Source organism: Micropterus salmoides, unplaced genomic scaffold, assembly GCF_014851395.1.
Source record: "Micropterus salmoides isolate LMB-PRFRI ecotype aquatic unplaced genomic scaffold, ASM1485139v1 Ms_hic_scaffold_5, whole genome shotgun sequence".
Lineage (NCBI taxonomy): Eukaryota > Metazoa > Chordata > Actinopteri > Centrarchiformes > Centrarchidae > Micropterus > Micropterus salmoides.
This window is the reverse complement of record NW_024044237.1, coordinates 24739605-24759886: the sequence shown is the minus strand read 5'-3', so window position 1 is coordinate 24759886 and position 20282 is coordinate 24739605.

Below are 20282 nucleotides of genomic sequence, written 5' to 3'. Positions count from 1 at the left end.
ATGTTTTTCACTCATTTGAAGATTTGAGGTTTTTTTATGCCTGAAATCTGCTGTTTGCACATACAGAAATGTTTCATTTTTGTTACCAGAAATCCTCCAAATGACTGCTCTTTCAGAGAAGTGTTTAGCATAATTTCACTATATGTAAGTATGGCCTGGAGGGCCTGCAATTCAGTGGTGGAATGCCAGGCAAAAAGAGGTTGCTCGGGGCAGACATTGATGGATGGAGAGTGTCTGGAGCCATTGGCTTAGTGTTAAGCATACGCTGCATCTCTCTCTCGTCCCTCTGCCCTTTAAGGAGCATCAGCAGGCACTCCATAACTCAGTGGCATATTTGGGGGAGGAGGGTGGGACACGCAGCGCTGGTCAGCCCTGATAAAGGTCTGTGTCCTTGAGAGGTGAATAAAGAGTAAACAGCACAAGATGATCCTCACCTTTGTCATGTGGACATGGGAGTATTTGTGCATGCTGGTGCACATCTGTGCTTGTGTTTGTATTGTGTGACAGAAGGAGAAAGTGTCAGCTAGGGCTAATCAGGCTGCCACTCAAGGTAGTCCAGGTAGATCTGATCAGGGTGGGCTAAAAAATTTTAGGCTTGATCAAAACAATGGGACTCATTTGGTTGGTAATTTTTAATGGACTTTTATCATTGATGTAAGTCAGGAGATTTTCTTTTTATGTAACTAATATAGATTTGCCACTTTCTGTAAAGTCATAAGAAGAAGAATAAAAACAGCACAAAAGGCATGAACTAACTTCTTAGTACAAAAAACAGAAATTTGTGAATGGCCAACGACAACCAGCTGAACCTGGGGGTAATCGTCCAAGAAATGTTTCATCAACTTGTGCGCTCCTTTCCTCAGCAGATTTGCATCCCCTCCTGTTTGCCTCATCTTTCCAACTTTCTCTCTCACTCAATCATTTGATGAATGACCCTGAACAGCTGTCAGTGTAGCGACATTTAATGGTTTCTGCAATCACTGACATGTCTGCAGTAAACTGAGACCCCCTCGTGCCCCTCTGTCGTATGAAGAAAACCAACACAGTATCAGCATCACTCAGTCACTGAAAGGCCTGCATGTATAATGAAGTGGGTGAGATATTATTTAAATTAGAAAAATGTATGTCACCCTGTGATGTTTTTATTTTTAAGGATTTGGAAATAGGGACTTCTACCATCCCCCCAAACTTGGACTCCGTACTGAAGGAAGATTCAGGGACATAATGTGAAAAAAAAACGATAACGATGAAAGCCAGGGGCATAAAGATGCTTGTCTTTGGCTGCTACTCTGCATTAAATAAGCATAAATTTGGGAGAGCACACATTCGTCTGCTTTGATTCTGTTTTCATCCTAAACTTGAGACAACAGCAACGTTGCTACTCAAACTGATGAACAATGCCAAAGGTGGTTTCAAGCAGTAATTGAGCTTTGATTTTTGAGTGTTTACCTCCTTGGTATTCACCTGGTAGATAACCCTAATACTGAGGGTGTTAGGCGCATAAAAATTAAAAAGTTGCTTAACTAAAATATTGCGTGTGTTTTGTTCAATTGCATGTTTTGCTTTTGCAAGATAAAAAGACCACTGAAGTGTCATGTTTCCAATGTAGGGAGAGGAAAAAAATCAATGCACACCTCCCAATATGATGAAATCATGACAGCATATATAGATCTTTTCAATGCCTCAAGGCTTTCTGCAAAGTTAATAAAATTCTTTTTCATTTCAGTGCTGTTTTATTACTATGTGCTGTATTTCTCTTTGGGGGAGTCTTAGTGAACTGTGATGCAGAATAATAGCACATAACATTCTCATTACATCAGTCGTGTTAATAACATTTGCTTTTGTTTACTCGTATTTAAGAATGTCACAACTAAATATGCTGTAGTTTATATGTACATGACTAGTCCCTAATGTATTTGAACTCCATCTTGCATGCCTTTCTTGAGACGCCAATGGCTTAAAACCTGGACTCAATAAATATCCGATTATAGAATATTTAAATTTTGTGAAGTTTTATTTAGTGCAAAAGCTTTATTTCTGGGTTTGAGTTAATGTTAGGGTTGGGCTTTTGGTTAAAAATGCAGTCTTGTTAGGGGTACATCAGCTGCAAAATTGGACCAGAGAAGCAAATGACACCTTGTTGAGACTGCACTTTCTTCACCTGACTGACTATCAGCACTGAACTCAACAAATAATGTGTATTTGCCCATAAGCAATGGAAAAGCTTCACTTTATGATGTCCTGCAGCTAAGATGCATTGTATACAAATATAGATACCTGTGTCAGCTGGTCAATGAGCCACAGGTCCACCTGTGTTTATCTCCACAGTGTGATGAATTGAGCAGTGACATCTGTCTGGTAATGTTGCGGTGCCACTTTGTCCCACAGCGACCGGCTCATTGCTCAGTGGAAATGTGCAGTCTGGATGGGCAGCAGGAATGGCACCATCTGAGGCTAGCAGGCCTCAAGGGCAGAGTGGGGCATGTGGGACTCTGTTTAGGGTACATCTGGGTTGCCGGCTGTCCTCTATATGCTGGTGTAAGAGCCAGACTCAGCTAAAAGTCCAGCTGTCACTTCTGCGACAACGAATGCTGGTTTCTCTTCATCAAGTACCAACTTCTGATCACACTACTTAAGTTATTTAAACTATTTAAAACTCAAGAAATCTATCCTTTTCCTATGCTTTGCTTCACTTTAGCCGTTCAGTTAAAGGTGCTTCATTAAATATTTCATAGCAAAACCAAGGCTGTCTAAATTTGCTAAATCAGAAACATACTATATCTTAAATGCCAACCATCCCCGTATGATTGTGTTCTAAATTGTTTGGTTTTGGAAAACATTTCAGAAGTTCTTTAATATGTCTCTCTGAGTATTTGTGTGTGCCAATAAGTCCTCTAACAATACACATAAGGGATTTCTGAGCAGATGCCCCTATTGGCTGGATTGGCATAGTTTGTCAGTTCCTTTCAAAACTGCACAAATCACTGTTTCTGATCTTGCACCGCTATGGCTGAGGTTTAGTTAGGTTAAGGCACAAGGGAAAGGTCATGGTTTAGGTTAAAATGACTACTATGTTAAAGGGTAACTTTGGTATTTTTCAGCGTGGACCCCATTTTCACACGTTTTTGTGTCTGTGATTTATCAAGACAACATTTTTTAAAATTGGTTCAGTATTGAGGGAGCGTGCGTGCTACAGTCTGCAGCAGCAAAACAGGGTTGCAACGTAATCCTTGCAGGCAATTCCGCCCTGTTAAAACAGGCCCACTAAAGTGCTTGTTTTTGCCACTGACAGGCTTTGATTGTTATTATAAGTGTCTGACAACATTATGGAGTGAACAGACACAAAAATGAAAATCAAAAAAGAAAATAAGGTACAGGTTGAAAAATAACAAAGTAACCTTTTAAGTTCAGTTGAAGCTCACTGTCATGGTTAAAATATGTCAAACATATGTTGTTTTTGGGCATTTGCTGAAACAAATGATGCTGTCATTTTCGTCTCATGTGTGCACACAAACATACCCAGTGAAAAAATCCTCTTGAGAAAAAAATTGTGTTCATGCATGATTGCTCCAATATTTGAAATAATGGACTCATCAAAGACGCAAATAAACCAAAATTGCTTACATCACATTTCTTGTCACAAGCACAATTTCACCTCTCCAGTGATTTTCAGTTTTTTATGTATTAAAATGTCTCATCACCTCTGCTTCCTGCTCTCTACATGGTCAATAAATGTTAATTACATTTGATAATGTAAAATGTTTCGCAGTCTGAATGTTTAGAAGTGGCTGCATTAGAGATTCTGCTGCTGCGTCTTCTCAAGGGCTGCACATAGTCTACAGTATGTATTTCAAAACATATCTGGAGGCCATGCAGGTTCTCTGCAATATCATTTCCACATTACAGGGCAATGAATTTATTTTGACTGAATAAACTGCAATTTGGATAGGAACATTTGACATATTTTATTGTACTTTCAGTAACTGACCTTTTTACCTTTTTATATGAAATAAAAACTTCTAATCAAACGCAGATTTTGACTGCAATGACTGAAAAATCTCCACTCCATGTAACTTACACTGGAAATCTGGAAATATTCCCCCTGTTTTTTATGATCTGTCTTATCAAAGTATTATGTCACATAAATCCCTTACACATATTTTATCTTTACCCTATGCATGCATTTTATGTTACATAATCCCCCTTTTAAGTGTTGTAGATAATAGCCGTGTTTTTGCAACCAAAGAGAGGCTTACAGTGGATTTCAGCCAAGGTCCTGGTATGAAGAACATTTGACTTTAACATTGAAAGTTGGACATTAATTTTCCCTTTCAAAGCCTTGACGCACTCACAGCACCTCAGGTCGAAAATTCTAATTAGTGAATCCTCACATGATGTCTCCCTGATGAGGGAGCGTTGAGGGGGAAGGTGTGCATCCTGTGTAAAGAGATAGGACATAGGCAGCTCCGGACCGTTTGTGCAGTGCACACAATGGAGGCGTGTGGTTCTCCTTGTTTAGCACAGACAGGCAGCTATTGAGTGAGTGACTGCTGCTACTAAAATTTCACATGATCAATGAAGTTAATGTGTAACTCACGTTAATAATTTTCACCCACACACTGTGCAGTAGGGCTGAAAGATTTTGGAAAATAATCTAATTGTGATTTTTTTCTTTTACCAACATTGCGATTTAATATGCGATTGATTTTTAAGCTCTTTACCTTCTGTATTATTCAAAACAGACAAGCAATAAATCAGTGTATAGTATGACCAACAGATCCCAGCAAGCAATAGCCGTCATTTCACCGTCTAGGTTTACTGTAGACCTGATTTAGTCCAGCTATGAGTAACCCACTTCTAGCCACTTCTAACCACAACTTTACATGTGGTTACATGACGTTTTTGCCAAAATAACTTGCATGCAAGTGTAACTTAACGTTTCTCCATGATACACATGGATTTCCTCGTGCCCTTAAAAACTCTTACATTATATTATCTGAATTCAGAGGGGGTAAACATGAAATGTGCAACCTTACCTATTATAATTTGTTATGAAAGCCACACATATATACTCACTAGATCATTATAGACAATAGACAATTGGGAAAGCTGCTTTTATTCTTTTGAGAGAGCTATGTGCTGTGAATGTAAGTGTTCTGTTCTGAATATTTATTGTTGTGCTTTGCTGACTGTATGCTGGATAATTTGCGATAAATATTTAGTGTCAAAAGTCAAAAACTCATATTTTCATATCATAATGATCTAGTGAGTGAAATATATGTGTGGCTTTCATAACAAATTATAATAGGTAAGGTTGCACATGTTTCACGTTCACCCCCTCTGAATTCAGATAATATAATGTAAGAGTTTTTAAGGGCACCTGTGGGTATCATGGAGTAACGTTAAGTTACACTTGCATGCAGCATGTTAAGCTAACCACAACGTGCCTTATTCTACACTGTTACCCGATGAAATGTCACGGTTCCTTCACGTTAACAAATAATGTAAATAAATAATGAAGACATGTCAAACAAAGACACAGAGACTTACAAGACCAAAGTAAATGTCTTTTTACTTCCAGTATTTGCAGTAAACTCTCGCCGTTGCTCGCTAAAAGGCTGAAGTTGTAACGTATCCCTCGTTTAAAAATGGCCACTATGTTTATCGCGAGATCTGGGTTCTCCGATGTCTACCAGGGCCGTCCCTGATGTCTACTAACTTTCAAGTCTCGCGTTGCCAGTAGTCATGTGTCAGTAGGGCTACAGCTGCCATCTAGCGGAAAAAATAGTAATTGCATTTTGTTTTAAATTCAAATGAAAGTTAATGCAGGGAACGTTACAGCGAAAATAAAGATAGTTTAAATGTTTCAAACGTTTACTTGCATTTGATGATATGATGTCACGCACCTCAACAGGTGCATGGGTGAAAACTACATGCAACCAATTTGGTCTGAAACAGGGCTACAGCCAAGCCTTTAGACCACTGATTGCTTCTATTTCGCTGGGTGGGCTAAAGGCTAGGCTGCAGCCTCTCCAAATAAGAGCTAAATCGTGGAATCGTGGCTTCAGATTTAATGACACTTAATATCTTGTAGATACTACTGACATTGCAAAAATAATGGGATATCAACCATCTCACGTGCCGCCAGGGCACAAACCACTATTAATCATTTTTGACCATTTTGACTAAAAGTGAGCTACAAATAGCCGGTCTGTCTACGAGCTAAATCAGTATCATTCACCTTGCAAGTTATTTTGGCAAAAACGCCATGTAACCACATGTAAAGTTATTGTGGCTAGAAGTGGGTTACTCATAGCTGGACTAAATCAGGTCTATAGTAAACCTAGATGATGAAATGACGGCTATTGCTTGCTGGGTATATTGCTGTGTGTCGCCTGTAGAAGTAACGTTAGCTGCCGGCTATCACCATGTCGACAGCTAACATTACTTCTACACACAGATAAACAAAGGTGCTCTGTTGACTTCGTTCTTGCTGTTTGAGGGAGAAAGTTTCACAGGCGTTGCGAGGTCTGGTATTTTTTATGTAATTTGACTAAAAACCTTTCACTTGAACTTACAGTAGCTTAATAAAAAACGCAGTGTGCCTTAAAATAATTATAATACCATTGGTAATACTGGTTGATACTGATACTTATTCCTCCGACTTATAGCCTACTTATCAGCCCTTTTTTAAATTATCATTTAATTCAGAACAGCATAGCAATAGATTTAGCCTGCATTTTAACTGTTTACAACAGCAAACCTACTATATAAACTAAATAACTGGAAATACATACATAATAATGTCAGTGTCAATGTAAAAGAAATAATATTCCTGACATCAGACTGAAGAGTGAAGAAGAAATGGCCCTATTAGATTTCAGACAAAGGTATGAAATGTTAATGTGAAAGGTAAATGCTGCTCTGTCATGGTTATTATGGGCCAACAGAATGAACACACACATCTTCGTTTATTTAGATTTATGATTAGACAGATAGTCAATCAAAATCAAAATATATCTCAGATTCACAATGCAATATATAAAATCATTAGCAAAATATTGCCTATAGACACACACACACAGACCTGTCTATAGATATGTCTGTCTCACTCTTACCCCTGCCTTGGCTAACCTCATCCTTTCTCCCAGTACTGTTTCCTTCTCAGATTATTTCCCACACTTTTTTGAATCTGGTATCTTATTTCCTCTACCTGCAGCTCTCAAAAGCATCTCCCTCTTATTTTCTCGTAGCAGTCAGCCTTGGCAGCGGCTGCAGCAGTACAGCAGGTCAGTCAAAGTGAGCCAGTCCCAAACACGGTCAGCAATCTTTACTTCTTGTCATGGTCATATATTTGTTTAATTATCTAATATATATCCTTTATTTGTTATAATAAATCTAATCACAGATAACCTCCAGTAGTATCATCAGCAACAGCAGCAGCAACATCCCCAGCAACCCCTCAACAGCAACTGTTCCCTGTAAGTTATGTCAGCCCACAGTGTTTTAAAGCTAGTGCTGGGTATTCCCTGTGTTTCTTTTTCAAAACTGTGTCACAGCATTTGCTGATGTATCGATATAGAAGCATCAGTATACGCATATCAGCAAGGAATACATAACAATATATTTCTGGATTGATATTTTGAGAACAGCCCTATTTAAATCCTTGTTCCATGTGCCCATTTTATACTTTGAGCACCTGCCCTTCCAAAGGTCTCTGCACGGCCCTGTTCCTCATCGATGAAGAACAGTAGCTGCGGTCAGATGTCAGTTACAATCATTTCCATCTTCCTGCATAGCTAGCAAGCTATGTGTACCCATGAAAAATAGTGACAGAAATGGCAACACGTGTGGATACGCAGCTTTACTATATGTATACATATATAATTATATTTGAATAGCTCCTAAATTTCTCAGTACTCAGTAGTCCACCATGTAAATTAGTTTTGTTTCAGTATATAATTTTAAATATATATTTTTTTACTGTATATCAGTGATAGAGCATCAGGAAACCTCATGAAAACACAAGTCAACCTTGGTCATGATTCAACAGATGTAGAGAATTGCGAGATTTGAAAGGACTCAAGACCGATCCTGAATTGGCCCTCTTCCACCTAGACAGGTTGGCTGTTTGTACAGTCCACGGAGGCACAGGTCACTGTAATACAACTGGCTTTTAACGTTATCTATATCTCGCTGTGGGTTTATTATTATGAATGTTGGGGAATGTTGATTACTTGATAGCTATCTCAACAAAATTATTATTACTGAGCAACCAAATCTGTTAGTTGTGGGCTTGCCTGTAACCTAGGCGTATGAACGGTAATAAAACAAAATTTACTTTGTTTCACTATAGTAATATTACGTTATTAATTGTACATTGCCAGAATTAGATACATTATCTCTGGCTATGCATCCTTCAAACAGCTGTGCTTAATAAAGAAAAATAGTTGCGTCTTTCTTTTACTCACTTCCAAAACAAAAGCAAGAGCTGGCCAGATCAAGATCTCTACAAAAGAAGGTGACAGAAACATTACTGCCTTTGTCCACAGGGGGTGCCCAAATCAACACAAAATAAAAGTTCTTCGTAGTTGCTTTTGTACTAAAGAAATGGAGTGTAAAACTTTGACAGGGAAACTTGAAAATCAGATTTTTTAAAGCCTATGAGCAATTTAAAGTGATATTTACTTGTCTCCTGTCAGCCATCACATCTTGTTGAATACACACATGCTGTATTGTGATGAAAGAGTCACTGGACATTGTGGGAAAGTAGTGTAAAGAGTACATACTGTATCTTCAATCGGTCATTATCAAAGCAAACTGAGTGAGTGGGCAGATGCAGGAACAAACTCAGTGATCTCGTAATTCAATCATTATCACACCCATTCTTTGAACTACACAAATATAAGACTGATTGGGGAACAGTGTCAAGTATTTCTTTTGCATAGAAATTACAGCTGGGCAAGTTAACGCGTTAATTAACGCCAACACTTATTTTATCACACGTTAATGCAGTTTTTATAATTTTTATTATTATTTTGAATGTCTGTTGCTCACTGGCTCTGAATACACATACAGTCAAACCATAAGTCACAGGAGGGGAGGGATGCAGCGTGTGGGAGAAGTAGATAAACAAAAGCAAGACAAGCAAACAACTAAATGCCATAGCTAAGTGGATAGCTACACACTGCATGCTGATTAGTATTGGGGAAGATGTTGATATTAGATCACATCGTAGTCGCTTGGCCCCGCGGGATTGCTCTGCAAGTAAACGGCAGGTGCTCTATGGATAGTAACCATGGTAACGTCTTCTGTGTGCTACACAGCTGTAGCCTATTTAACTTAAGTAAAAATTATTAAAACAAATAAAAACCGGACTCTGATGATAACTTGTTTTAACAAGCTAGATAAAAGGTAATGCCTGCAGTGACAAATATCTTATATTTGATTTGATTACATAAATGTTTTAGGTTGAGATATACAAGAAATATTAAATATTACACTCTCTCTCTCTCTCTCTCTCCTTCACCCCCAACCGGTCGAGGCAGATGACCGCCCACCCTGAACCATTTTTCTGCTCGAGGTTTCTGCCTCTTAAAAGGAAGTTTTTCCTTGCCTCTGTCGCGTAGTGCTTGCTCTTGGTGGGAACTGTTGGGTTTCTGTAAATATCATCACAGAGTATGGTCTAGACTGTGATAACTGTTGTTGTGATTTGGCACTATATAAAATGAATTGAATTGAATATTGCTATAATATTTTATTGCTACTGTGTAAAGGGAACACTGCTGGTTAGTGGTGTAGTCAAGACCACCCAAACCAAGACCACCCAAACCAAGACCAAGTCAAGACCAGAGTTTACCGAGACCGAGAAAAGGCAAAGACTTTTAGGGGCTGGGGCCAAGTCAAGACCGAGGGAGAACAAGACCGAGTCAAGACCAAGATCAGTTCCCCGAATTACATGACACACAATAAAATGTGGAACAAGATCATAACTACTTCTCAAAAGTAAGAGCTGAAATCAACTTAAGTATCTTTATTCAACACTCCTTTTCCATGTTTACCATCCACTAGTGCTGGGCGATATGGCCAAAAATGTTATCAAGATAAAAAATGTCATAGCATTTGATATCTACAAGTTACTCGATAAATATCAAATCATTATGTCTTTCAAATTGAAAGGCAGATGGAAATTGTGGTTTTAAACTTTTCTTTCAAACACTTGATGCCAAATAGTGGATCACTTCACAAATCTGAGGTAGTACATTCAAAACTATTATGATAAAATCTTTTTTACAATAATGCACAAGTTAAATTAAGTAAAATCTTTTTCCGTCCTTTTCCTCAACAACATATATTAATAGAAAAATTAAGTGCTAATTAATTTGTGATTGAAATGAATTAAATCAAACCTTTGTTAAACATTTGTTACACTGTTATTGAGGAAAATTCACTCACTATAATTATATTATTGATTTATTACACAATGCAATTTTTTGTGCAAGTATTAGGTTTTCTGGGTGTCTCTTAGCAAATTTGTAACGTTATTCCACCAAACCTCGAATTTAATAATAAAATAACTAAATTCCCCAGCTCTTGAGCAGAAGGTTGTTTTAGGGTGAATCAAAGCTATTGTCATGTAACCCGAGCTCCCCCAAGTGGACAAGTTCAAATATGTATTACATGCCATCGTCTGAAATGCAGTTTAATGTATAAATGTCACTCTGTATTTACCTGTCCATAATCTAATGCCATTCATGTATCTTGCTTATATTCTCTAAGAACGTGTAACAGCCAATATATCCAGAAAGCTAGTTAAGTTCCTCATCTGATGTGATTCCTAGGAAATGCTAACCTCCAAGTTTAACTAACAATTGTTTTCCTTTTTATAACAATTGTTTTCCTTTTTATCAAATGCTTAAAACTAAGAACGGTATACCCATTCGACAATTAAGGTTTGATTGTGGGAAGATATTTGATTACAATACGCGCAAATAGATTTTTTGATTAGACATGTTAAAGTTAAAGAAAAGACAAGCCCTTCCTCAGGGGAACAAAGGACTGCCCTCTGGGAAACACACCCCAACAGACAAAAGCAGCGACACGCTGTCTCGCTGTTCTTGTCCTCGCTTGTTCCTGGCTTTCCAACGGCGCTTTGGCACGTACCCAGTGTGCCCCCTCTCCCAGCAACGCCCTAAGAACTTCGACCCAGCGCGGCAAAGGCTTTGTTTGTTTCAAGCCACACAAGCGAAGTGCCCGCGACCTCAGTTTTCCCTCGTTTCCAGCAACTTTACTTGCGTTTTATTTTCTTTGGTTTTGTTTTGTTAAGTCACCAGTCCGTTAAGTTACATAGTTTAATTCAAGAACAACCAAGTTCTTTTTAAGCTTTATCCTTCGAGCTAAATTACACTGCTCCCACTGAGGTCGGACCCGCCAGCAGTAACAAAGGACGACCAAACCTCTGACCCAAGCCAGGGTTGGAAAGGCCCCCACTGCGAGTTTCTTCAATAAGCCGACAAAAGACGGCCCTCTGGAGCAATTCCCTGGCAGAGAAAGCGACTGGCCAACGGCTTTAAGCTGTCCTAACCGAGAACGCACGGATCTCTGCCAGTGTGAGGCCGTTTAACAGCAACCCGGCTGGGAGAAACGACATTCAGTAAGACCAAAACCCTGCATTCTGTGATCAGTGATGTCAGATAGTTGTTAATAGATTATCTTTAGCTCTTAAAACTCATAGCTTGTGTTCATTAGCTGCCCGTATGAGTCAAATGCTCCCCACAATAGAAACCCACATTCTCATTGTTTAGTCATTGTTTATTTCTTGGATGTATATTTTAACCGCATTTTTATATTCACCTTAATTAGTTGATAAATTTCACTGTAACCAAAGGAATTGTATGTGTATTGCCTTGTATCTCCAAGTCCCTGCCGCGAGAATTTACCCCTTCAATATGAGACTAACTGACTGATTTAAGATAATTGAGCGATTGTTAACTAACTGATCACTAGTGAATAATTGTCTAAATTATTAGCCATACCCAGCGAATCCCGAGACCCTGGGCGAACGGAATCTCGGGTAGTGCCCCGCGAAACGAGAAGCTTTGTGAATTAATATTTTCTGAATATTAAAATTCATAATTTGGTATTAATTCTCAGAAATTTATTAAAACAATGTAGTCATGCTACAATTAGAAGGACTGCATTGTGCTCAGTTTCTTCTTCATGGTCATAGGGTAGAGGACAGGGAGATGGGGGTTGCGCTAAGGGAAGACAGGAAATCAATATCTTACCATTTCAGGTCTCCCTGGGATTTTTTTAGTAACTTGATGCACAGGTGTTAATCACTGAGTCAATTGTTTCATTAATCAAGTGAAGAGTCCACGAAGTCCCCCCCCCCCCCCCCCATCTTTGTCCTGCCCTCATCCTGACAAGTAGATAACTATCCCTAAAAGAGAGAAGAGATAGAGGTGACTGTGCTACAGCAGAGCCAAATCTCACTGGGAGGCTGTCAGGCTGAGTTCCAATATCGAAAAGTCTCTTGTCCTGATCATCTTGTTTCCTCAGCTGGCTGTTTGGGGCTGACAGGAGAGGTTGTGTTTTGACAGTTTCTGTCACTTCCTCAGTCTGCTGAAATCTTACATAATAGAGAAGATGTGCAGACAAGGGCTGCACGTGACATTGCATTAGATATTCTGTTTTTTAGTCGTTTGTGGCTCAGGATATTTTCGAAATCTCAAAAGTCTGGAAGAGTGTTGAGGGGCCCTCATCTGTATTAATCAGTCATGGTAGATTGCTAAACCCAAATGCTTGCCTCATTGTGCAGGTCCAGAAACAGGTTCACTAACCTGCAATTAGTTTTCTAAATTGAAGCTGCTTGTTTAATGAGTTATTTAATTGTAATTATAAACAAATCATGAGCAGATAGTTTAGTTACTTGCTCTCAGTATTACAGGCCTTCTACAAAATGCATGCCTTTAAAATTGACGACCTTATCCTGCAATCATGAAAAAAACTTGCCTGATATGGAATTTCCTCAAAAAATTTACTATTAAATGAAATTACCGGCATTCTTTAAATTAAATTACATCTACTCCTTCCTATTTGTTGAAAAATCCAGATTTTGTGAATACGCAAACATCTTTTATTTTAAAACTTTAACTACTGGATACAAGATGTCTCCTACTTCGCTGACAAGTACATTTTCAGTGTATGTGGGCTGGAGGCTTCAAGTTTCCACATCACACCACTGGAAAGTGGCACATTGGACCACGATCGGCTTCCAAATTAGCTGCGATGTCACAAAAACATCTTATACGTATACATATTGAGCTCAGATTTAAGGTGAGCACAGAGAAACTTGTAATCAGCCTTATTGTGTCAAACTCTGCACATACATAATTCTGCACAGTGAAGCTCAAACACCCAACACCCAATTGCCAACTTCTACTAGTGAAAAATAGTGAACACACACTGTACTCATGCCTCCTGGATACTACACCGTTACATTAAAAGTGCATTTACTGTCATACACTTGTGTGTCGTTGGTGTTCAGTAAGCCAAATGCATTGCATCTCTCTGACAACATTATATCAAGCCAAGCTACAGCAGCAGATGTGGAGGCATCATAGTTTACACTTCAAAGCTCACTGTTTCTCGGAAGTCTTGGGAAAAAAATAATGAGGAAAGGGTCACGCTTTCATTATACATGCTGGCATGTACAGTAGCAACACCAGATTGCCAGACGAAGCTTGTGAGAGTCCTGTAAAAGGAATGCACACACAGTGATAACATCTGTTAAATGTTTGTTAAAAGATTTTTTTATTATAAGTGTTGACGCTCATCTGTATTTCTGTTTATTACAGAACACATCCTCACATTAGCAGAAACTTGCAGTCTATGAGAGAACTTAAAGGAATTAGCATTTCCTCTGCAGAACCTTGAAGTCTCTCTTTGAACTCCTACCTGCTTAAAAAGCACTGACCCTCTTCTCTGACCCCTCATGTAAAATACAGTATGTATGTACAGTATAAAATCTAAGAAAAAACTGTCTTGATAAAGTTGTGAAATTACTATGGACGACCATATTCCAAAAGAACCATCAGAGTAAAGGAATGAGCAATGCAATACTGTATCTTATCCCTTGTGGCACATACTGTACTTCTAGAAAGCCTGAGAAGGGATGATTTTGATCAGCCATAAGGAAGGGCTCTACATCACTGAGAGAAATCCTGCAATGAAGGCATGTAGTTATTAACATCATCACTGGGACCCAGATAAGAAATGAAAAAGCCATAATGCACATGAGACAAATAAAGGTGAGATGCAAGATTTCTCCTCACTGACATAATCGTGTGAACAGATGAGCCCAGCTTGGCCCCATCTCTGAGGCTCACCAGCAAAACAGAGCTGACAAATACGCCGACTGGGAGATGAGGGCTGTGATTATGAGCATAGCGGAGAAAGAGGCCTTGGTGTGGTGAAATCTCTTAATGTTCTTGGATGGAGGTGGCGAGTCACGCTTGGGAACTGCATGTATGTGTGTGTCTGTGTGTGTGTGTGTGTGCGACTAACAAGTCCAGCAGACTGTCACCTCTGCCTTATCGGTCTGCCACTCATCCTGGGATCACATGTGTGTTTATGTGTGCATGCATACATGTTCAAGCATTTGTGTTTGTGTGTGTACTTATTCATGTATGAACCAACTCCACTCTCAAACACCCACTTCTCTTTTCCACACAAAATGTTTTTAAGATGATGAGGCATAAGGTGCCTTTGAATTAGTGAGCTCTTGATAGCAGTGATGTTGTTTGTCTTCAACTTTAATTTAGGAGAATAAACCATCTGCTGGTAAGTTCGCTGTACTGTATGCTTCACAAACTCAATTTGTTAGTCTAACACTTGGAAGAGGGGGGCGAGGCAGACAGGAAAAGACTTTGACAGGGCTCTTTAGGTGGAGACTGAACAATGGTGGGCCTGGTTTCATTCTCATTCCAGATGACTCTGTGCTGAATACGAGTTTTGCTCTAATGACTTCAGAGCCTCAAATCCTGCAGAGATTGCCACGTTGGATTCCAGTTGTCCCGGCATGGAAGTTTGTTCTGGGAAGAAAATGAGGAGACGTAAAGGAGAAGATACCAATGCTGGCATAATACCTGTCACATGTGGGGGAAAAAAAGAAATTTTCTGTACCAAGGCTTTCCTCTCATCCTTAAAGCAGGATCACATTTTTTTTCATTTGCCATGGTTCGTAGGTCATTTAATAACCCTAAATTACAATTCTAATTTGAATCAGAGTGACAGTGAATGGAGTGTGTCCAAAAAGAGATTACCTGTGTAGCATATCAATGACGAAAGCCTGTTTGAAGGGAAGCTCCAGTATTGAGGCAACTCATGCTCTTTAATGGTCTTAAGCCCTTGTTTCCCTTACTTAATTGAATAACTTTGTTTACCGAACAAAAAACATCCATTTACACCCAACCCATTGACTGAATTTGTACAGCGCAAACTGACCCATAACCATCCAGAAATTCCACTTTGACTACAGGTGGAAATGAAATGAAAGCAGAATGAAGTTGTGGATGACGCAGCTACAGTAGATATGATGATTTTATCAGTTGGTAAAATTTTGTGCCTGCAGTTTTGAAATTCACTTTTGAGCCCTCTCAAATCTCTGTGTGGCATTCACTAGTTTGAGATGGATTAATAAAATGAAATGTAGTGCTGTTGCTGCGCTCTGCCATCTTTCTGCAGAATTGGCAGAATGTAGAAGCTCCCCTTTCATTAAGTGTGCAAATGGTTTCTTTGACAGCCAGTGTCAAAAACATGCAAGAGGTCTATTAATAAACGATTGGAGAAGTACACTGGAGGGGTAACCTCAGCGAGGCTTTAACCTTAATGGTCATCTCTTTCATGAAATTTTCAATTCCTCATTAAGGTTTAAGCCATTAAATGTGCATTTGTTTCAACTATAAACTGTCAAATAAATGACAAATATATGAAGCTAATGAAACTGCTACATATCCATAGAGCACATCTGCATAGAAAACTAGAGGCAGATGAGTAATTAGATAAACGCAGCCTCGGGAAAATCTGGGAGCCATTTGTTGTTGCCTGAAGCCATAGAATTGGATTTAAAAAATAACTTCATTCTCAGTGCAAATCGCTAGTGTTAGGAAACCATTGGGGAGACTGAATGTAAAGCTTATTTTTTGTCATGTTGTCTAAAGGATTAAAGTGTAAGCACAACACAACAAATGGCGTCAATATGTAATGCTCAACATTGTGCTTGGCAAAGTTTCTCACCATATGAGAACAAAAACTGTTCCATCTCTCGAGGGTAGAAATTAAGTGACCTTATTTTTCCCCTTCACTTGTCTCCCAGCCTAAATGTTGTCTCTCCTGTACACCCGGTATTGTGATGTAAATGAGATGCATATTTGGCTCATGCTGCTCTGCTGAAGTGGAAAGGTAAATATTTGCATTATGCTTGCAGGCTGGAGTGTGCGCCACATTGCATTATTCCATTAACCCACGTCTTCACGCACAACAACACTGTATCTGCGCAAATCGGCCAATAGCTCTACGCATACCAAGGCTTGGGCCGCTTACAAGTCATATCTGTGTGTGCTCATGTTATTCTAGTCTAACTCATAAGAAGTACACTTTGCTTGTTTTCCTCATTGTTCTGCTTTTTTCTATATATACAGTATTTGACCAATAGCTTTATTTTCCTCAGAGTTATTAGTCTATGGAAAATACTTTAGGTCAATCAGCTCGATGTTCTACCATTGCCATTGTTTGAGCTATTGATTTGATTTTATTGAACAGCAAGGTGAAATTTCATTCTATTTGTTCCGCGTCATTGTATCACTGATTTGGATTGTTTTGTTTTCAGGATTGATAATTAACCCCTTCCACTGCACATGTTTCAGTAAAATGTTTTCAAGTCACAAACACTGTGATTATTGACTCCGCCCTTTAATAGCATCTTCAGCTAAATTAGCACTGGACTGCACAGGTTGTGTTTATTTCCAATAAGAACAGATATCCTGATGCTCAGATGAACACATCAAAAGACAGACATATATCTAAAGAAGGTCTATTTCATGATAATATACAGTCAGGTCAGTTTGTGAATATACATTTTGCCTTGGGGCATTATTTGATAAATGAGTTATCGACCTCAGCTTTCAACTGACACATCTTACCAGCTACCTGCTAATTCATATAAGCCAGGTCAAGTTTGTTTATCCATTGTCTTTCTTTTGAGTAGCACATCTTCCCACCTCCCACTAACATTTAGGAAACAACTTAAAGGTGGGGTAAGCTATTCTAATTCAATACACGTCTTATTTTCAAATTCAGCAAAGACCTCCTCATGGGCTGCTGGCTATCTGTTCTGTTTGTGCGCTGAGAAAAAAACACGGTGTTTGTACACAACCCTGCGTCTGTAAACAGGAAACGAAAAGTGGATCAGACCGATCCACACAACACCATTCCAGCCATGATTTGTGTGCCAGTTAACGTTAAATGACGTGCCCACGGACATTCAACTTACTTTCTAGCTTGCCACGCTATGCTGCTGTTGGGATGTTTGCTATAGTAGCAGAAGAGTATGCTAACATACAAGTTAGCTAATGTTACATTACTTGCTCTGTCGTCATTTACTCTGTAGCATGGTATTTGTAATGGAACTGGATTTCCAGAACTGCTTACCTAGGGTGACCACACATCCTCTTTTTCCCAGACATTTCCTCATTTATTGGATCCGGCAAGTTTTTCTAAATCGCCCAAAATGTCTGGGATTCGGCTTTTGCTTTCTACAGTTGGCATTCATTGTGTGCATTTTTGCAGTGCTTTGACCTTTCTTTTTAGGTCCCGCCATCTCGCGTGCCACCATTGGTCTGTCATGTACATGACCTTCACACAAACAATGGTCAAACTGCATCTCAGTCATTACCCTCAGCACAACAGCAACAGCCAAGAGATCGAGCAGCAGCTTGCTTGTCAACAGTGGCAGGGTAAAAAATGCCCAAATGCAAATTCACAGATGAATTACAGAAAAAAAAATTCCAGAGTTATGGTCTCAGTCGGGATTCATGTTTTATTTATTAACTGTGTGTTAATTATTGAGCCAGTGTCACATGTGGAACATTAGAGTACGAAATTATATCGAGGCAGCTCTTTTATAATATTGTGACTTTGATTTTTACACCAAACTAAATGCAATTTATACAGTCATGACAGCTTCCTTACAACTGCATTGTTGCACCATCTCTGACAGGAGATGTTCAGAAAAGTGGAAATGTGTTCCCTTTCTAGCCGCTACAATCTGACGACTATTTTAGAAGGTCAGATATTCACATTACAGTTTGTCTATATTTATATATTTACAAGATCTAAGAAGCAATAATATACAAACAGACTGTGTTGAAGGACTCAATGGCCACTAGACAGATACAGCATCATTGCCACTACTGCACTTCAAGGACAAACATTTGACATTTGATTTTGATCATCATCTCTCTGCGGTTCCTTGAAGTGACTGACTCCCTGTTTGGAATACAGACATGAAAACATTTTTATTGTTAACATAAAATGTAGTTGTTTAGTTGGCACCTGATCAAGCCAAACTAGCAGCATATATCATAACCTCAATTCACTCTCTGTTGCCTGAAACACTTACCCAATCTAAATAAATAAATATTCTTCAGGATGCCACTACTTTGGTGAATAACATTTCACAGTGCCTGGAACCAGGAGGCATCATACAGAGAGAAACCACCAGGAAAATTCAATTGGACTTGGCAAAAACATGGCTGCTGAAGTGGTTGGTTTGCCTTTACCTACTGTAGCAGTGTGAAACTGCTTTCTGGCACTGCTGTCTTATGAATGCAAGCCAAGGCCTCCTGCCTGCTACCGAGGTACAACAAGGTTGCAGCTGTGCAACACTTTAAAGAGAATATTTAAATGCCTGCTGATAAATTGGGCCCTGTGGTGTGCTGTGTCTGTTTGCTCACTTCATGTATTTTGGTGTCCTTGTCAAATCATATTGCAGTCTGTACAGTCAGAGTTGAGTGTCTGTACTGAGACTTCTACTTGTCTGCCGTTCTTGTCCAACTTTCCCTGTTGAAGATATAATTGTTGAATTTATGCTATATATACTCTGTCTCCAAATTGGATTGACCTGAAGGCACAATCAACCCACGGAGAGGGCAGTAGATAATGGTCATATTGATAGCGTAATTATTTGCCAGCTTGATAGGCCAATTAATGTCTTTTACATAGGGACTGTGGATTCAGAGCTTTGTAATTTATCCCCACCACGTAGATTACAGCGTTGAACACAGATTACGCTATCACCTGAAACCAGAGGCGAGCAAAACAAGCCAAGCAGGAGGAAAGCTTTCACGTTTCATACAGTGCACAAATGAGATTGTGGTTGCATCTAGAATGAATAACACCCAAAATCCCTATTACACCTGAAAATCCCTTGGGATCAATCGCTGTTGAAGGAGGCAGAACCCACCAGCTTTCTCAACCCAGTCATGCCAGGGTACTTTTTCTTTTAGAGGAGATACTATTCAAATGGACTTGGGTAAAGTACGGCATATCCTTGCCAGTATTGCATGTCTCTGTGTAGCTGGCATAGGTGAAGCAAGTAAATGATGTCCTAGACAGAAACACGGGATACTTTACTCATACAAGTTGTGGAAGAATTTTAAACAGACTTTTTCTATCCTTGGATCATTTTTCTTTTACAGTTTAATGAGCTTTTCAGAAAGTGTTAGGTTTTAAGTACACAGCTATACAGTAAGAAACTCCACCACTACCATCAACATAATTCCCAAACTGAGCTTTAATACAACTCACAGCTGTCACTGATACTAAATAATTAATGGTGAACATATTAGTTGAACTGTAGCCTGGCCTCATTACATCCCTTTGTAGGCTTGTTTCATTTATGCTGTGGACTAATTTGTGAGGAAGCAGTTAAAACATTTCTCCATCCCCTCTAGCACAGATCCCATAGCAATGACTTCTCTCCCTGCTGTAATCAAAGGAAAATGTGCAGCATGAGCACATTCATTTAGGGTTTGCTAACCTTCAGCTCTGACTGTTTTCTGAGCAGAAAATCACTGGAGAGACCAGAGGGAGGAGGCGCATGTATCAGTGCTGTTTCTTAAATAAGGAGGTGAGGTAGATAGCAAAAAGACAAAAATGATCGAGTGAAAATTCCCAGTAGAGGTCTGAAATTTCTGCAGGCGTTTTTTCCACACACCCAG